Raw genomic sequence first — 15,421 nt, forward strand, 5'->3', positions numbered from 1 at the left:
TGCAATATATATGCCACACTCGGTTAAAGGTTTCAGCATCCTAGATTCTGTTTTGATGAAGTTATTGAAGATATAAACTGATCATGTAGATATTTTAAAATTTGACATGTGACTGTTCTGGTCGGTTTTTCTCCTAATTTATTCGAATTTGTAAGTTTTGAACTGCATTTAACAATAACAAAATATGTTTCTGTCAATGCTGTACAAATGGTTTAGTTCGCAAGTCCAAAGATAACGTTCAATACACAAAAATATCTTGTTCAATCACATTTTGGTTGCAGACTTATACTTCAAGCATTTTTGGTTGCAAACTTATTCTTATTCTATTGAAATCCATAGTAAAACTTTGCAAAAGGGGTGTAGAAGTTTATATTTATTAACCTATTTTCAATGGCAATTATTGACATTTATGTTTTGTTACTTGTTTTTTGTTATAAATGTTATTTATACTTTCTTCTTTTACAACAATTATGCATTTTATGTTTCAAATTACATGGTTCTCAGTTCAATACTATAATTATCAGTAAATGCATGCAAACAAATAATAGCATATAGAAAGATATTTATTGTTACTTCAATTCTAAAATATGTCATCATATGTAAAATGCAAATGAAAACTACATACAAAACAAACGTATGTGAGAGTACTGTTGTATGTAAGTGAATTATTTTCATCATAAACATAAGGACATGTGCACACATACAATGCTACTCGGCAAAATTTCCAAAGTTTATCAAAACCACAAGAAATGTTAATTTGTTTGTTTCGTATTTAATGATCAACATTATTTTTTGTCCAATCACATTGTAGTATTTTTCAAATTTCTGCTTTGTCTAACTTTGGTTAATGTGTACTAACTAAAAAAATTCACTTAATCTGTCGTCTAACCGCAGTCTAACAAATTTTAATGATGCATTATATTAGGGAGGAGTTAGAGGTATGGTTAACACTCTGATTTGTAAAATGTAAAGGTTAGCAAAACAATGCCAACATAGAAAAAATTAGTCGAGGTCAGGTGTTTCTAAATGTGAGGGTACAATCAACTGATTTATTACATAGATAATACATGTTGGGTACGCAGAGACAAATGATTGCATATTAACTTTTTTATATCCTTTGAACTCTAAGAAAAATGACTGTTATAAATTGCTGACTGTTTTAAACTTTATATTTTATAGAAAAAGTAACCAAAACATTATTTTCTTTCACTTGATAGGAATAAACTGCATTAACAATTATTGATATTAAGAATTACATTTTTTGGCTGGAAAACTCATTGAAAATGGACCCCCTTCACACAGAAAAAATTAACTGTTTTTCAAATGAACAAATCAATAGGGATTTTAAATGTTAGTGAATAACTTGAAGCTAATAACGAATTTGTATCAATGAATAATCTCTAATGTATTTTTTTCTCACATTTTCCATTTATTTCAAAAGGATGTACACATTTCATTAACTCCATTGTTTTTACCTGGTTTTCCTCGCTATTTTTTTCCAGATAGAAACATGATAGTCTTACTGTAGATAAAGGTATAAATTCTGTGACATTTCAGTAAAACATGCCTGATTTTATGTCGAAAGGGCCATTTATTTAGCTTATCTAAATGTGACATGTTAGAAACTTGACAAAGTGTAGACATCTTGTAGAGCGAAAGGGCGGAGCAATAGGTGATTTAGAGAAATGCCTTGTTGTTAGTTGAAAAAAATAATGTTGATCATTAAATAGGTTAATGTTTAATAATATGCATTAACAAAAATAATTGGTCGCCTGCCTGCGGCAGGCTTGACCAATTATTTTTGTTAATGCATATTATTAAACACTAACCTATACGTAAAGATCAGCAGTTCCTTAAGACATAAATTATGTAAATGTACTTTAAATATTTTTACAAACCAAAAGTTAAAATGACATGCTTGTTCACAATATTTCGGATTTGATGAACATCATAAATTATGTCAATTGGTCTTCTAAAGATGATTTTGATTATCAAATCATAATATAAATGATATACGATTGGTTATTTACATTGACTGATACGTGACAACACTACTTAAAGTCATTGTTCGAGTTAGGGAATTTGGAAGATGTTTCGATTGGTCAATAATAAAGAACAAGTTAAAGAAACATGTGTGTCAATGTTAATATAGTTTTTATAATCAAATTAATTTCAAATCTCAAAAAAGAACAATAATGAAAGTTGTTTATTGCTATTTTTTCTTCTTTTCCTTTACAGTTAGTCATGCCAAGATATAAAAAAAGTCCTAAGACTTTGTAAAAAGAAAAGAAGTATATCGAGAAGAAAAAATGATGAAGATAAACACAATTGAACTTCAATTTAGCATATTGAGTTATATATCTATTTGAAAGACCCTGTGTAAGGATATATCTGCACGCATGCACAAATTGTATCTATTATTTCTTATTAGATGAACGGGTATAATGGCATTAATATTGCTAATTATTTAAAAAAAAAAGATAAGTTATTCCTCGCTTAAATATGCATACCACATTATTGGCACAAAAGTTTGCAACAAAAAATGCTTGAAGTATAAGTCTGTAACCAAAATGTGCTTGAACAAGATATTTTTGTGTATTGAACGTTATCTTCGGACTTTCGAACTAAACCATTTGTACAGCATTGACAGAAACATATTTTGTTATTGTTAAATGCAGTTCAAAACTTACAAATTCGAATAAATTAGGAGAAAAACCGACCAGAACAGTCACATGTCAAATTTCAAAATATCTACATGATCAGTTTATATCTTCAATAACTTCGTCAAAACAGAATCTAAGATGCTGAATCCTTTAACCGAGTGTGGCATATATATTGCATTATGGAATAGACATACTAATGAACTTCAAAATAACAAAGAAACCCACTTGCCTGGCAAAAATTCGTTCACCCGTTTAAAAAAATCACGCCGTGTTCGCCATTATGTCAAGTTTGCAACCAATTCGCTCGCTTGAACCAAGTGTGCAACCACTTCACGTCCTGCCCCTTGATATCATTTAATTGTGGTTACTTTGTTTCGCTAATATGTTTGTTAATACAACCGCAGCCAATGCATTTAAATTTAATAGACTACAATTCAACGTGATAAAAGTTCAAATCTTATGTTTACTTGTAGCGTATCGTTAGTTAGGAGCTGATTAGAGCTGGTTGCTCTAATAATTAATGTACATGCGGTTGTTATCTATCTTCCGATAATGTCAAACCCCTGGCGGGGATGTAAAAATGGTTAACTTGGGTTTTGACATTGCCTTGTTTTGAAATGTTCAACGGGTTTCCAAATGCAATCACTTATGACTTGCATACTTAAGGGAATTAGGTATATGATATGTGTTTGATGTTTGATATGATTGTATATCATATGACATTACTTTTACACAATATTTGCATTTTTACAAAAGGTATGAGGGGCCTCCGTGACCAAATGACAGCTAACTATTTACTCCCGAAAAATGATTTTTTTTTCATTAATGAAAAGCTAAACGTGTCGGCGTTGGTTAACCTTTTTGGTTATGTTTTCGATTATGTTTTCGCCTTGATTAACCTTTTGGTTACGGCTTATTGCTCAAAAATTCAAACATATTCACTTAAAACATATAATACTTATTTTATATAAAAGTAAAATGCATTTCTAAAGGAATTAAGATGATCTTGAAAGGTATTTCTCCCTTTTTATATTTTTCCCCAAAACCATCACAAATATTCATTTCAAACTTGAAATATTGATTGAATATCATTAACAGACACGTCAAATACGTGAAAAACATGCACAGTATGAAATACACGGTCAACACGAAAATCGACAGACAAGCTTGGTCTTATTCGAAATGGGAAATGTTTTGGGCCATTTTGAAATCTTGCATTTAGCATTCGTATAGTACTCCTTGATCATTTAGTATTCCTCACAAGTTTGCCGATCCGCGGTCGGGTGTTAGATATGTGCGAATTTCACGATTAGCAGATATTAACATAGGCCTATTATATGCCGGCAGTTGAGTAAGCAGATGTCAAAGTTAGAAAACGCACAGAAAATTTAGTACATTTTACCATTTGTCAAACACTATTTACGCTTGGACATTGTGGCAAGTGATATTTTACTCGTCAAGTCGCTTTATACTATGATAGATTCTCGGAAAATTTCATTAAATAAGAATAGTTTTTTTTTAAATCATACTGTCAGAGTTCTAATCAAGTTTAAAAAACCTTGATTTTAATAACTGTCAAATAAAAACAATGACTTATAAAAACAAAAACTTTAATATAGACATAAAAATTCATAGCCCTATTTTAATTTTACAAACCATGAATCAGCAAATAAGAACTCTTGCTGAGATTTGAACTCAGAACTCCTCTTATGTATGTGATACAATAAAGAGGCATTTTGACAATTAAACTACAAGAGCTTAAAACTTACTAACCATGGCTTGTTATTAAAAGATTAACATTCTTCCTACTTTTTTGCATCTATATATAGTTTTCAAATAGCCAAATTTAGGTCTATTATAAATGAAAAAAAAACTGGCCAAAATTCATAATTTTATCCTGAAAATTCTTTTTTAAAACTTATTTAAAGGATTTTTCAGAATCATTTCAACTATTTAGTACATAAGAATTAAAAAAAAACAAAAAACACACACACTTAAAATGTTTCTTTTTCATATGATTACACATTTCTAAAAGATTTTGTAAAATATTGTCAATTTTCTATTCCTTATGGTTCTTATTTTACCAATCTAAGGCATGAGCTGTTCTGATGAATAAAAAAACAACACTAAATTGAATTATCAACAGGAATAAATTCTGTCATGTACGTAAATTTTGCTTCTATAGGAGAAGCAAGTAAATGACTGCATACATTGTGTGAAAATGTAACAAATTCGAAAAATTTTACGGAATTAAACTTCAACATTGGTACTGTGACGTCATATGATGACGTCTTGAAAAAGAACGCAAGACTTTATGCGGCAAAACTACGGAAGCCCTGGAGGGACATTTATTATTTAAAAATTATAACTTATTATGTAATAGATATACCATTGGTGCGTTGACGATTTCTGGGTTTGCGTAAATTATACCATAATCACGTGACCTTTCTTATGCCTTAACCTCACGAGACGAAGTCGAGTGAGGTTGCATAAGAAAGGTCACGTGATTATGGTATAATTTACGCAAACCCAGAAATCGTCAACGCACCAATGGTGTATCTGTTTTAACCTATAGCTCCGCCCAGAAACACTTACTCCTTCGATCTTCAAAACTGAAAATTATACCATAGTCTGGGTATGGTATAATTTACGGTTATTGGAAATTATACTTGGAAGAATTTTACATAAGAAGCGCTGAAGAGCTATAGGTTAATACAGAGGCAATTTCATTTAGATATGTAATAGATATACCATTGCTGCGTTGACGATTTCTGGGTTTGCGTAAATTATACCATAATCACGTGACCTTTCTTATGCCTTAACCTCACGAGACGAAGTCGAGTGAGGTTGCATAAGAAAGGTCACGTGATTATGGTATAATTTACGCAAACCCAGAAATCGTCAACGCACCAATGGTGTATCTGTTTTAACCTATAGCTCCGCCCAGAAACACTTACTCCTTCGATCTTCAAAACTGAAAATTATACCATAGTCTGGGTATGGTATAATTTACGGTTATTGGAAATTATACTTGGAAGAATTTTACATAAGAAGCGCTGAAGAGCTATAGGTTAATTAAAAGCTATTAATTATTATTTAGCACATATACCCCGTTATTTATAATTTATTACTTATTAATTATTACCTAGTATCTATAAATTATCATCTGCCAGTGGCGGGAAATAATAAACATAGGGTACAAAATTGGTGTCAAAAAGTACACTTCTGTGAAAAGTTGTATTGTTGGGCAGGACAAGACAATCGACCAGTTACAGAGGGTATGTAATGTTTCTTTATATTTTAAATTCAATTGTGCCTATCGATCTTATAAAGTCTCATGTTACCATATATACATGTAAAGCAATAAGATCACTGCTGGTACTACATTACTTTAGATGTAATATTCTTATGAAATATCATCTAGATTTTATGGTATTTACATCGATAGATAAATCAATATTGTCCAGTCATGCAACTTTTATGTGACGTCATTCTGACGCCTTTATGCATGCTAAGAATGACGCCACTCAGCTAGTTATGAATAGAGATGAATTTATAGAATCAGTTGAAAAAAAATAAAACTAAGAAATCGGCGCAAGTATTTCTTTATGTTAGTTTTGCTTGATACAGTAAAAACACACTGGTAAGGGAAAATATAAAAAAATGCATAATTTAAATATGTAGTTTTGTTTATAAATTCATCGGAGGATTAAAAGGAACTTTTATTGTAAATTGCAGGGCAGATGAAAATGCTTTGAAGTGCAAGGGTTGTACTTTCTCAACAGTTCTGATAAGCCATGCAGAAGCTGTGTTACCTCACAATATTATCAAAATAAACAGTGAAGACTAAACTTGGTGAAAATTTGTTTTCACACTGGTTTTAAGTGCTTTGAAATCGGTTTTCTTTTATTTTGTCAACACAATATTAAAATGAGCATCCGGCACTTGAAGCGAATATTGACGACGAATAATTAACGCCACCGAGGAGATATTATTTCGGCACAAGAAGACGTTAAAGATTTGAAAGTGAAAAATATTCAGTACAGTGATAAATTGTATCGGCTGTTGAATTATGTGGCGTCCTTAAATGTACGACTAAAAATTACAAGTTAAGAGACATTATATAATGAGGTTATTAAGAGAATAAGATCCTGAACGGGTAGGTTTGAGAAAGGCCCACGGGCTAAATGAATGGAAATATTGTGCACAATGCCGAAATTATATTTGCATGTTGACGGACACGACAAACTAAAACAATTTGGATTGTGCATCCATGCAGCAAAACTTCTGGTTTGAAGTTGGAAAAGTAATAACGATCGAAAATGCATTACTGATTATTATATTGAATCGATAAAGACTTTAAAACATAACCCTCGTATTGTACGCACTGGCTGTGTCCAGGGTCTTTGGGAGAAGTTTGGGAGAAGTACTTTGAACCAACGAATTGAAGACTGGTCGAACAGGTTTCGTTTCAGAATTATTTGATGCATACGAAAGGAGGAAATGTATTGACGTTATTTAATTATTTTTTGTCAAGAAATGTTTGCTTCCCCAAAACAAAAAGAGAGTGCAGAATTCCATGAACTGGCATACCTTCTTTAACCAAACCTACAGATCCCGTGTAATGCAAATGATTGTTTAAAATTATATGAAAAACTGATAGGTCTTGACAACAACAATGTGATAAGCATATGCACATGAAATGTAGCATACTCAACATTATTTATATAAAACTAAAGAAATGAATGCCTTTATGTGTTTTGGTAAATAAAAATAAAAAATACTCATCTTTAGCGTTACATGGACACAGTGCTTTTTGCTTTTATTACTTTCATACAACCTCTAAAATACATTTGTGTTTTCAAACATGCTTGCAATTGCTTTAATGATAATTGAGATATATAAGAATATACTTTTGTACACTAACGAACTAATGATATTAAATATTTTATTTATGAAGTATTCTTTTGTATGTTAATAAGTGTTCCTTTGTAAGACAACTACTGATAATGATCAATTGCCTGTTGACACTGGAATCAAGAGAACCAAATTTCAAAGGGTCCGTAAGCATCTAGCTAGAAATTGTTTTAAGTAAGGTCTGCCAAAAGATAAAACTGCACCAGTTTCATACATTTATATAAAACTAAATTATTGATACATGTCTTGATTTCAACTATACAAAATATATGGAGCGCAGTCCTGCTAACTCCGGCACCGCGTCCTTATTTCAGATTAAAGTTGTTGTGCAGTAAAATATTTTTATTGCTTAAATGATCAATTCCAAAAATGTGTTCCTTATCATTAACAACATCTTATGTGACAAGGTTCAAAACTCTAATTTTCAGAATTATCTCCCTTGAACAAAAAAGTTTCCTTAAAAAATTGTTTACTGTTACTTTTTTATTATTACTTATTTATTTCTAAAGGTATCAACTTTAAACTTCAAATTTACGATTCTTAAAACCAACATGATGTGTGACAAGATTCATAATTCTAGCACACATTTTTTACAGAATTACACCCCTCCTTGAAAATTGTTATTTTTTTAAGTATCATCTTTTTATTATAAATGATATCCAGTTTAGACTTAATACAATTCATGCAATTGTTCTTTGCCATTACTCATATCATACAAGACGAGGTTCATAAGTCTAGCATTCATTTCAATAGTATTTTCCTTTATGAACTTATAATTCTACTTTAAAACAAACTCTATATACATGTTGCTCTTATCATTGTTACTGAAGAGCAATTGATTTAAGATTTAAATTTTTTGGTCTTTTCCAGTAGCGCATAGAAATGTCTGACCTGGTCACATACATTTTCTTGATGTGGTGCATAAGTTTAAAATCTTGATAGCTTTTTGTTATTGATGCAGAAATATATATATTTTTTCATATCATACTTGATTTCTTTTATAGTTTTGTGAAGCTTTACTACGTCTAGTGTCTGTCTCCACCGGCAGCTATTGTTTTATAACTATTTCAATCTCTTAACGTATATGGAATAGACATTTCCACCGAGGCGAGGCAAGCTTTTACCTGGGACATATTTGTAGAACTCCGACGACAGCCAATGCCTTATGCAAAATATCTTTGATCTAGGTCCTGTGGCCTTAAGAAGACGAATGGTTTTATTTTTTCCATATAATTCATTTTGGTTGCCATGTAAACCGAACTTCTGCAAGGACTCAAATTTAACAATTTTATATGCCCTTCACACAAGAAACAATCCTAACAAGTTGGATTAAAATTGGACGTGTGGTTCTTTTAACAAGGCGATATTTTAAGTTAAACATATTATAAATGATAAATTTCACTTTGCCGGGATTCGAACCAGGGTCTCTACAATTACAAAGGAAACTCTACACATGTACCTCTGCACTGAAGTGCTGACTGTTTATAAACGAGTAATGCTTCAAGTTGTACAAGATTCAGGTGTATGATTTTATATAAGAATAAGAGACACCCCTTTGTGTCAGTATAAATGTAAACAGGTAATGAAAAGAAAAGCGAATTTTGGGTTTTTAATTACCGTTTTAATATGTAAGTATTGACAAATAATTGATCTTTCTATAAGCATCAGAATGCATAGATCCATTTTTTTTATCAAAACTTGATAGTAAGCAGAAAAAATATCAATGCTAGTAGTACAATTTCTTGTTCAAAGTTTAACAAATGTTTTGAGGAAAGTTTAACGATTGTTTTGTCACGGTATCTTATGGAAATTGCAAACTTTTTATTCTACACTTGATTTATAACTTGTTTTTGCCATTCTCAAAGAATAAAATGCTCTTACTCCTTTAATAATTTATCCACTGTTATTTCTTCTTCATAATTTCTGCATATACATGTATATCTTGTTCCTCCTCCATGCCTTTGAATCACCATTATATATTCTATCTTTATTAACATGCTGCCAGGATATGGGCACCTTGAATTCAGATCTTCTCACCCGCCCACGACCACTTCTTGCATATGGACCGATGTGCTAAAAAAGAATAATAGTTAGTTTACAAATGAAAGAAGCTTTTATTTATTGTTATTTAATTGTTATCTGAAAAACGTTAAATTTTAGATTGGTAAATTTCAACAACGGCAAATAAGAAGAACAGACATTATTCTTAAACTGCTATTTTAGTCAGGTTTTGAGTGTGTGTAATGTTCACTTGAACTGTTTACAAATGATTCATTATATTCATAATTCATGATGATGATTCATGATATTAAATAACTTGGTCTTCCTTGTTATATCTTCATTAATCATTGAGTATAAGTGTCTTAAAAAAAACATTAACTTTCCCCAACTTAATTCATATGACCAAAAGTCAATTATATGATATACGCATTGTTCATAAAAGCATACGACAACAATATATTACCAGTCTGATTAAATTTGATTATGCTTGACATCGGTTATTTAATATTTGCCTGTCATAATGATCATGAATTGCTATTCAAAACAGACATTTCAGTAAACTTTAGCAAATTCAATTCCCTGATCAATTACTCCAAGTCTTTTTTCTGGTTAAGGTTAAGTTCAGTTTAAATCATTTACTTCAAATATGATAACAGTACATTCAGTATAATTGTTAATAACCATGTTTTCGCCATTGCAAATTTAGGCAATCTTTTTTAAGTGGACAAAAAATGTCAAATTCAGTCTTGGCTTACTGGAATACCCTTTAAATTAAATGGCAATCCAATCATTTGTTACAAAATATGAATATATATAGTAATTTATTACATTATTTATTTTTTTTAAAGCATAACTCTAGTCAAAACTATCCTGAACAGATGTTTCAACTCAACTAATTTTATTGGCATAAAACAAATAACAAGTTTATAGCCATTTCTTAAGAAATGATCGAACATGCTTATCATTATGTCATGTCAGCTACTCATGTCATGATTTTTATCAAAGTAAGCATACAGACTAACTTACAATTATATTGTCACACAGACTTAAAACATATTATATGACCCTTAAATCTTTTTTTTTTGAAGAATACTCTTAGATTAGTCACAGGGGCTCCTGAGCTTTCATAATATTTTCTCTGCTGTTTTTTCCATTTAATTTTGAAACTATCTAATAGTTTTCTATAAGACAACTTATTTCTCGAAATTTATCACTGAAAACTTCTTTATTATTAACTAATTAACCAATCCTTAGATTTATTACTCAACACTTATTACCTATTACTAAATACTTATAACTTAAACTTATAACTTAAAACGTATTACTTAAGACCTTTTCCTTAAAACCTATTACCTAAAACCTATTACTTAAGACTTATTACTGAAGACTTATTACTTAAGGTGTATAAAGCTGTATACTTGTTGTCTGTAGTTTGTAAAGCTAATTGATTAACCTAGACTTTACCGAAGTCGTCAAAGTTTAAACCTTGTATAATCCACTATGTAAGAGCTCAGACAAACTGTCATTTGAAGCAAGAGATCTGCTTTATACACAACTTAATAGTAACCAAGCCAGCCTTGGGGCAAAACAAATATGAAGATTGAAGTTCATTTGATGTAATAAGCTCTGAGCCTTTTGATTCTGCAAATATCATTTCTTAAAGATTTTCATTTTATTTTCCAAAGCAATCAAAATTCTGAACATAGCTCATATCAAAACATTCTATGACATCATTTAGTGAAACATTGATTCACACTAAAACAATCAATAATGCAATTGTTATGGATATGCATATGCTATAATGTTCTTATACTACATCCGTCTACTTTCATGTGCTTTGTATGATCCTGCCAAGAGTTAAAGATACTTTACTAACTATAACTAATTTGAACATATATACTTAAGCTATCGCTAAAGGTGACTCATAACCCTGTCTGTCCGATTCTAAATAAGAGTTATACACTGCCACCATGTTATGAAATTAGCCCCATTGTAACGCAAAGTTCATTATAATGCTCAAAGGTCAAACTTGGTAAAATTTTGCAATGTGATATTTGTGTTGACATATCATCTATCAATCTAATATTTTATACTGAATTTATACACACTGATTATTGCACAAAACATGACTTGTGATATTTTTGCTTATTCCAAGTATCATTTCAAGGTGTTCTTTGCATGAAGTTTTTTCATCTAACTTTTTAAGCTACTCAAAATAAGATATATCTGACATATTATCATGTTTATATCTACACCTGTTCTTTTGAAATTAACCATTTAAGTAAAGTTCTTAAAGCATTACATTGTACTTTGTTTATTAAAAAAACAAACAAAAAAAAACCCTAAGAGGATCATGATGACCTTGGTCTCACATCAGAGATATGCTGCTAGAAAAGGTCCAAATTAGCTCTATTAACAAGAGCTCCGCCGAGGCGGGGCAATATACGCCGAAGGTAATTTTGTAGGAGGTCACAAGAGAAAAGAAAATATCAACAGCAGATTATCAATTTATGAATAAAAATCTCAAAGAGGATGAGTTTAAATACGTAAAGGTGATAGGAAATATCGGTATGCAAAATGATTTTTAAGTAGACAAATGAAAATAATAAGAATAGAAGATAATGGACGTATGCAGCAGTACTGTCTTAGCTTATCTGTCGCTCTGTTATCTAGGAACCTGTTTAAATGTCACATCTCTGATTTCCATAAAATTAATCTACATTTTCTTTGAACAATACAAATATATCCACACATATGGCAACGGTATTTCATTCAATAAAGTAGAAAACACTATACACAGTGTGCTGTTACAATTAAGTATTGATTCAATAATCTCTAAATAAGGTATCATACATACCATCTGTACCTGATATTCTCCTCCGTCTTTTTTGTTCATCGCTTCAATATAAACATCAGTTTCCTTACGCCAAAAATGGCGCGGTGTAATTGAATATAAGAGATAGTATGTTAATAATAAGTCATAAGTTATAGATAATAGGTTATTTGCAATAAAATTTAAATAATAAATGTCCCTCCAGGGCTTCCGTACTTTGACATTAAATATCTATAATTTAAACTTTAACATTTAATATGTAAAATTTAAACTTTTAAATTTTATTTTTAAATTAATTTAACTCTTGTTTTTTAAACAAATGTTTGCTTGAGAAAATAGTTTTTGTAAATCTATAATTGAAAGCCTTGATAAGAAAACAAGTGTTTTAATGGTGCCACTACCATCCTACTGGTATGGCCCTTCTGGTATGGTACATTGATTTGCATTGGGTATTAACATTTAATTTATCAGTATCATAGGTTGTAGTAGTGTGCTTTATAGCCTGCAGTTTGCAAAAACCTTGCCACTGGTTTGTTAAACAAAACGCTTACATAAGTGTTATACATGTCGTGTTACAGCTGTATAAAGTATCCCCGTACATTTAATCAAAGATGTTATATTCGTTCAGCACGACATTGTTGTCGTGAATACATGCTATATGGTAATTAAAGTTTCTTCTATTTGACATATTTCAGACAGTTGTTCTAGAACTCCTACTTGAATACTTTATAATCGCCTGTTTTTTTTTTTTGTTTTTTTTAAATTGTCTTTTGATGTCTTATCTGTGATATGCAGGCTTCATAACCTCAGGTTTCATTTCAAAATTCCATTTATTTTGTTACGCCCATCGTTTTTTCCTTTAGGGCACACGTATTCTTTACTTTTGGACCATACGTCGATTTTCATGGAATGGCACTAACGTGTAACATTGAAAGTTATATGATAACCGCCGTATGAACACATCTGCCGATCTTCTAAATTCAAAATTTAATCATTTTTATGTTTAAATGTTGAATTCTGCTTAAGCCTGCGGGTGTGGACAGTAACTTGCACTTTCCAGTACCATCCATGAACAGGCTCAATAAAACCGAGCCTGCAACATTGTCAATCTTGCTGTGTTAGATATTCTTTAGGGATTATAATTGATCTCTATTTTAGGTAAAGGGGCACTCCTCACATTTAGCAGATTATATTCTTGAAACATTAAGTTCAATGAAAGTAATATGATATTTGAATAAAATGTCAAAGACGAATCACAGCTGAAAAATGCCTAATTTTCCACACTCGATCAATTTAGAGACATTCTGAAATAAATTGCATCAACCGATTTATTTTACAGCAACAACTCTACATAGATTATTAACTGGTTAACAGTACTGCAGCATATTTCAACAGCTGATTTTATCGATAATTATTGGGAATGCATAACTGAAACTGTAAGGTTATAACACTTCCAAAGATTCTGTTTGTTTACGTTTGGAGCTAATTTAGTTTGACATCAGTTTTAGGGTATGTCCTTATAGGGTTAGGCCAAAATGATATGAAATTGGTTGTCAATTGATTAAAGCTTAAATATATTTCAGGCAACTGCTGTGAAGAAAGGCAGAGGACAAAGAAGTACATATAAAATACAACTGGGATGGCAGAATTACCGAGATGGATTTTACAGAGTTGTTACTAAAGCAAAAGATGGAGAAGCCCGAATGATGTATTACACATTTGGTGAAAGTCTGGCTGTATAAACAGAACAAGAAATCAAGCTCTCAGTAACTATGTATCGGATGGAGAAAAAAAATATTGACAGTGTGGAAGGCTATGAGTCCCATTGGCTTTAACATCAGAAGTAGTGATTGATACTTTTGCTGATGTAGACCAAAATCCAACAAAACAAAACAAAAATTGCATCATAAATGGATTTCCTGTAGAAAAAGAGTGACTTAGTACAGCAAAATTAAGGCTTCATTATATAAGAAAGAATGATCAAAAGTTATTTGCAAATCAATATTTATTAATGTTCTTTGATGTGTCTGGAAGTCCAAAGAAAGAAAGATGATCCGTTTGAAGATGGAAAGGTGGTTTCTAGAATAGATGTACATAACACAGTCTTCCTCAAAATAGGTGACAATGTTTATTTTATTCCAGAAGCCTCATCGCAGCAACAGTTTGTATTGAATGGGCCAGATCAAATATTTGGTTTTGAAGTTGATGAAAGCAATTGTTTAGCTCTTTGTTCAATCACAATTGCTCATAATTACATAAATAAGAAGTAGTAACAATCGTTGTGTTGTTAAAGTAACTGAACCAGGAACCTACCATACCACAGTTGTAAGCAATGTTGATTCTTCAATTTTGGGCATGTCGGACACTGTTTAGGTTTGTGTCGTGTTCCGGTCAGTAAAATCCCAAAATAAAAGCAGTAAAAGCAGAGTGATTGCCCAAAGTTAGAGCAAGAGTTATTTCATAATTTAGATTTATGCTCCTTTAAAACAAAACGAAGTGTTTGGCACCTGTGTATGTATTAAGATGCTGTTCTGTTTTCATCTGAAATTGTAGGCAACTGACATATATGCTATATGATTATAAACATACAGAATAATTGAGAGTTATAGATTATTATATTTGCTTCTTAAACTCTTTTTTCAATGTAAAATGTTAGTTTTTTTGTACTTGCTAAATGACCAAAGCACGTTTGTGGCATATGTTTTTTTAAGTGTATAAAGATAATAATTTTGTTTGCTTAGTTGAACCTACAGTTCACACTCATATGGTAAAACTTACCATGTTTTTTTACTCGACCTAAAACATCAATGGTTTTATGATTGTATACCCTGTTATATTGTTGTTGTATGCTGGAGCTAGTTACCCCAGATTGTTATCAATTGAAAGTTCAACCTATGAGTGTATATTCCTTTGATTTTGTACTTTGATTAGTAACGTTAGTTAGAGAGAGAAAGTTGTTACACTGGCTTTGATGCCTTATTTTTAAAGTGGACGGTAATTATAGTTT

Source organism: Ruditapes philippinarum, unplaced genomic scaffold (genome assembly GCF_026571515.1).
Source record: "Ruditapes philippinarum isolate M1 unplaced genomic scaffold, ASM2657151v2 ctg6372_1_1_1_1, whole genome shotgun sequence".
Taxonomy (NCBI): Eukaryota; Metazoa; Mollusca; class Bivalvia; order Venerida; family Veneridae; genus Ruditapes; species Ruditapes philippinarum.